This window comes from Grus americana, chromosome 1 (genome assembly GCF_028858705.1).
Source record: "Grus americana isolate bGruAme1 chromosome 1, bGruAme1.mat, whole genome shotgun sequence".
In the NCBI taxonomy this organism is placed as follows: Eukaryota; Metazoa; Chordata; class Aves; order Gruiformes; family Gruidae; genus Grus; species Grus americana.
In genome coordinates, this window is record NC_072852.1 from 103,225,409 (window position 1) to 103,231,853 (window position 6,445).

Here is a 6,445-nt window from a genome sequence, read left to right on the forward strand (position 1 = left end):
TGGGAATTCTTGTTGAAGTAAAGGCGTACACCACTCCCGACAGAACCAGCCGCTTACCGGGCACCCTGCTGCTGAGAAGCAGTAGCGAGCGCTGGAGGTGTCTCGCTAGCTGGGGGAAGGAAGGCAGAGAGGCTCAGGAAGAGCATTGCATGGTGCTATCTATGTTTTGGGCTCCACTGAGCCAATTCAGGCTGCAGATATTTTTAGCGCTATTCTTCGGCAGGCAGCATGCTGTACGGTTACACATCAACACGATGCTTCTCCTGTAGTTGGTGTAGCTATGTTTCCCCCTCCTGGCAACTAGAAGGAATAGCTGCAAAGAGGCTAAGGAGAATTATGTTTTTATTTTTACGAGGTACTAGAAGACGAAATAGGAATTTCAAAGAGGCGCATCTCTTGGACTCAAAGAGATTTTTAACTCTTCCAAATTCAGTATTCTATGCTATATATAAGCATAGAAGCTGTTTCCAAATAGTTTGCTTTGTAACTACTGTGAAAACGAGTGCTTGAGTTGAAAGGTCATAAACACAAGGTGCTTGCAGCAGGACTGTAAGAAAGAAGACACTAGACAGACATTTTATATTGAGGGAGGGAGCATAAATGGTAACTAGGAAGGGACATGAACACACTTAGTAAAAATCCAGTCTCTAAAATTTCTATACGTTCTGTCTATTAAAGGACAACAATTGTTATAGAGGTACACACTGTTACGGAGGACACGTAGTCAAGACTGTAGGTATTCTGTAAGGTAAGTGACCTTCAATAATAAGAAAATGTTAATTTTCCCAAATAAAAATCTCCTTCACAAGTCAGAATGACCTCTCCCTGTCTTTGACAACAGTGTGGCCAAAGCTGGGTTTTCTTTCAGGAGCTGATCAGAAACCTATAGTGCCTGTTTCTTGTTGTTTGCCAGGTCAATGCCATCTGCCTCTTTCACAACAAAGACCAAAAGTCCTTTTGGTAGCCATCTCAGAACTATCCTACGTGAAGAGAAAAAAGGCAAGTTTGAGTAGATAGTGAAGTACATATTTCTAGAACCTATAAAGAAATATATCTGCTAGTCCAAAACTTCCAGATGAAAATGTCTTTTTCAGTGAAAAACTGCTTTACGAGCTAACTGTCCAAGTATGCATTCAGCCTGGATCCCTCATGGGCATAATGAGATCACTGTTCCTTATGCCCTCATTAACTGCATTAAAGCTAGCTTGAAGCATTTTTGTAGCACATGTATGTAAGCCTGGTTGAGTAGAGGTGCTGGAATCCAAAGTGTTGAATCTGGACTTTGAATGAGGTCGTTTTCTTTGTTGTTCAGTTGCAGGGACTCCCGTGCAAGCTGCAGTCACTGCCCACAACTTACCTTCTTTTACATGACGCATTGCCTCACTTGGAAAAATCATCCTGTTCAAAGGGGCTTGTTGGGAGCCTATATAATTCAAAGGTGCTTCCAGGGCATCCCTTTGGATGCATTTTTTAAAATTCCTTTAGCCAGAGGCTATTTGTCATTACAGAAGTCATAAACTAGCTCTGACAATAAACCATAGAGAAGCAATGTGCAGCCCAGATTTCTGGTGATGGGGACTTTGCAAACAGGCCAAATAACTGTTCCTGCTGTGTAGGAGGGCTATGAGGGAGCTGAGGAGGAAAAGAGGTAAGGAAAACTGATGAGGCAGCGCTGCCAGCACTATTTTGCTCTCCAATCTCCATTTGGAAGATAATGGCTTGACTCTGGGCCCCAGGGCTGGAGGCATCCCCTCTTCAGGCAGGGAGGAAGGCGGTGGGGGAGGCTTTGCCAGGGCCACACCATGGGGCTGGACGCCCACTGTGGGGTGAGTTTTAATGGCTGCTCGCTGGTGTAGGTGTTTGTGGGGCTGCCAGTGGCGAGGGACCGCTCTCTCTGCCTGCACAAGCTGGGCTTTTGGGGAGTCGCACCCCCTGGCAGCTGCTGAAAAGGGTCCACTGTAATAAGAGAGTTATACGGAAAATGGCATATAATCAGTGATGCCACCTCATTAGCTGAGCATCCTCCATGTACCTTGTCACTTCAGTGCTACAGCTCTAAAAGTGTGTGCATAATGTTGTGTCTCTGTATATTGATTTTTATAAATATACATACACGTAGCAACATGCACACACAGGCACAGCACAGACACTTTTCAGCAAATCAAAATGTTTTACATGTAGTTTAAGTGGGTCCTTAGCTGCGCACCGTGGCATGGGCTGTGCAGGCCTGCAGGCGGGGGTGGGAAGAAGGCTGTGGTCTGCGGCATGAACGCATGCAGCAAAGACCTCGTGTGCGGGAGTGGGAGGCTTCCTGAGTCCACTTCTGATGCTTCCTGCACGCTCTGGGCTGGTTGACTTTTTTTTTATTTTTGCATCTTATTTCCCTCTCTCCCACTTGTTTTGTAGTGCCTTGTCTCGACTTTTCACACAGCACTTTGGGACGTTGAATAAGGAGCCAAAAGTCCTGACATGCATGTTGTCCCAGCCTGGGGCCGGCATCGCTCTGCCACCCTGTCCTCAGGAGCTTCTCCTCTGGGCTGTATGTTAAGGTGCTCTGGGAAGATGAGAAGGCGAAGAAGAACTCTTACCAGCAACACCCACCGTCCCATGACAGCATCAACGTTTGCGGGAGCTGACCTGACTTCATGTCACGTTTTCCGCCTGCAGACCACTGGTCTACAAAAAGGGCAGGCAGTTCAGGCAGCACAAACTTGAATGGGGCCATGCCATAGGACTGAGCTTCCCCCGGCGGCTCTACCCTTCTGCATCATATTCCCTTGCATCGAGCATAAAAACTGCCAGAAGTGCTGCTGACCAGTTGCAACAAGGAAAAGAAATGGCGTGAGACGTTTGACTGGAAATCACCGTGGAGAATTTTTCTAAACCACTAAGTGACGTAGAACTATAGGTGTTAACCTGGCCCATAAGAAAGGGAGTTTATGACAGCACAGAGGCCTGTATGGTGAGAAAGGAAACAGGTAAAGCAGAAGCATCCCCTTTGGTTTATTACACTGTACCAAAAGATTGTAGGTAGTGATAAATGCCATCCTGACACTGGTGTCATGACTTGAGTTTGCATTTGAGAGGTGGGATGTGTAGTTTTTTTCCAGCGGGTAGATATGGGTTTCTATTTCAGGTATGCTTTCTCGTACAACTGATTTGTTCCACTTGCTGTAAAAATCACAGAAATGGAAGCCACTAAAAGAAAACTATTAAGCCTTCTCCTTTGCCATGTGATAACAGTATGGATTTCATATGTGGAAGTGTTGATCTAGCTGCTCTACAAACACAGAAGAGAAGACAAGGTTTTCTCTTCCTGAAAAAAAATATTAATTTTTAAAAAATCTACTTCTGTGTGATGAGTCTGCAGAGGGCCAAGTATGCAGCTCCTTGAGGCTGGAGTAGCTGACTCCCAGCTGAGTCTGTCAGGGGTTCCTGGGACTTCTTGCAGGATGCTCACAGCTCTCCACGGGTGTAGGAACCTGCAGCTTTCAGAGAACGTTAGCTTCCCTGGGGTGAAGGAGGAGGTAGTCCTGTGGCTCTACTCTGCTGCCTAAACCATGGTCAGTGGTGCTAGGTGTAAGATCGATTGATGGGTGAGGAAGGACTACCTGGGGTTTTATTTCTGCTACACATCAGTTCTGCTGTTATTTCTGTTCTTTTAAAAGTGGGTATTGTTTGAGGTTTGCAGCTTCTTTACATGTAATTCAGGATTCACACTTGGCTGTAGAGCGGGAGGCCAATACCTTCAGCTAAAAGATGGGAGGGAAACTTTCATCCAGGGAGTCTCAGATACGTACTAATTCTTACTGATGTGTTTTAGGAGTTAGGTGTCCACCTATAAACCATCTCTTTTCTGTTTATCTTTGAATACTTGTATGGGAGACTTTCATGGATTGTCCACAGCTCTGAAGGCAGCAATTGTACTTTCAGGTTGTTGGTTCCCAGGTTCTTTCTGGGATGCCAGCAACAAGGTGTAGTAGTCCACAAAAGGCAGGAATTAAAGTAGCTAAGGTCATGAACATCTCTGATGTAGAAAGATTTGGTTGAATCGAGTGAGAAGCTGCTGAGGTTAATGACCCACAAGTGGCAAGGGGATTCCGTAAGGCCAGGAGCAGAAGTTGCTGAGCACAGCCATGCTGGTCCAGTGACTGTGCAATTAGGGGGAAATTAGCTGCAGTTAAAAAATAAATCCTTTTATTGATCTCTGGAAATCGCAATGTAATTGCCTCTGGACATTTTAACCTGCAAGTGTCAAGTTTAAAAGGCTTCATTATCAGCAGTGCTTCCCCCCATATGTTTGCTGACATTGGTGAGAGCCACAGATGGTTTATACCTGGGAAAGCCAAGCTGTTAGGTACATGGACCAGGGTTTTTTTTCCTATGCAATGGAAAGTGTAAAGCAAAAGTCCTCTCCCTTTCTGGAAGGAAGAGAAAAGGCTACCGGGGGTAGTGTTACTTTCATTCATCTTTTGCTCCTACTCTCCATTCCCCACACTGGGTTACAGTGCTTTCTGAAGTGGCTGGCCACAAGGCTGCTACAGGTGTGAGGTGCACAACTTGGGTCAGGTAATAGCTTAGCCCCATGAAGACATTTTCTAGATGGGATGGTGTTAAGAAGGTATATATTTCTGAGAAGAGAGGTGATGCCCACCTGCTTTCCTGAATTACAGCTACTACAGATATAAAAAAAAACCCCAAAAAACAAACCAACAAAAGCAGGACAAGATACTCACTGCTCTATGGCATTTTTATTATTTTTTTTTTCCCGGGGAAAAAAAACCCCAAACCCACAACGCTTTGTTGTAATGCTAATATTAGTGTTGTCCTAAATAGTAGTATCTTGATTAATTCAACATAGACACCACAAACATCTGCCGTGCTGTAGAGGAAACTTTAAACCTATTTACTGTCAGGTATATGTTACCAAAACACCGTAATTTTACAGTTGTTCAGTGTAACTTGCTCATAATTGTTTTGAGAGCTCCTTCTATTAGGCTAGTTCTCTCCCTTTCAGAAAGCCATCTACTCTCTGTTTCCTAGTTTGTAGAGAAAGCTTTAACAGTTTTACGTATTTGGAACTGAAAGAAACTGGCTCACGAAGTGGATGGGTTGAATTTCACAACTACAAACCACCTGTGGCTTCCTCTGATGCCAGCAAGTGTAAGACCCTGAGAAGAAATTGCACTATGGAGGTGCAGCCCTTCCATTCGCTAACACTGCTGACAATCTGCTGCGCTAGTACAGGGCTTCATGGATGCATTTTCAGGGCTAGGGCATCTTTCAGAGACTAAATATACCAGGAGGCTATAAAGTCAAACCAAAGGTCCATTAGCCCAGTCACATTTGCAGTGGCCGGCCGCAGGTGGTTAAGGAAGCTGGCTAAGAGCAGAGCAAGCAGACAGCCTCTCCTCCTCCCCAAACACTTTTCAGTTTCTGAGAATGAACAGCTTTGGGAGTATCTACCTGCTGCCCCTTTTGACATGATTTATCTTCCTCCCAGGGCATTCAAAGTCTTCCTGTATTTTGTAACTTCATTTCCAGCGGAAGGAGTTGAGGAATTCCCAGGAGAGAGAGGGCCGTTGCTTGGGAGCAACAGGGGCAGCAGTCGAGCCGAATCTGTCCCCTGAGCGGGGACCACAGGCTGCTCCCAGACCTGGTGCAAAACTCTTCCCAAGCAGTGAGCAGGCTGCACAAAAATAGCCTGGGGCCTGGCCCTGAGATGCATGGGGAACGTGACACGCAGACACGTCTGCTGCTATGTTTCTTCAGGTAACTCGTACAACTCAGGTGTCTGGAGGCTCACGATAAAACTTTGAGGAAAAATGGGAGAGCCTCTAAAACTGCCATTTGAATGGCTCCAGTTACTTACTGCAAATGCGTTACCAGTAGATAACCTCGGCCTCCAGAGTTTCCCACGCTCAAAAGAACAGCTAAAAGTGGAGGCTGACCTAGGGATGTTGAAGATACAGATAACCAGCATCTCTCACTTCAGAAAGGTTGTTGGCTGCCTGCAAGCTTCTGAGTTGGTTGCTGTGTGGTTGGCAAGTATTCGGCGTAGGGGTTTCTGGCCCCCGGAGATGACAGCCAGCCCTGCGTAGGGTGCAAGGACTCACACCTGCAGCAACCATGCCTCCCCCTGAGAGCTGAGTGACAGCGGAGAGTGGCTCTGAGGGGAGGCCTTGGTGGCGAGGTGAAAACATTGAATGCCTCGCAGTGGATGATGCTGCTGCATGAAGGCTCTGCCTGTTAAAAGAGTGCGTTTGGATTTTAAATAATGTAACCTTGCTTTGAACAGGAGTTACTTCATCCTTGTACAACAAGCAGGAAAGCTGACACAGCTGTGTGCAACTGCTTCATCCTCTTGCCATCCCCTCCAACCCCACCCAACCCAACAAAGACACCAGGTGTTATAGAGAACAGACTTCTGAGGCAAGGTCTTCTC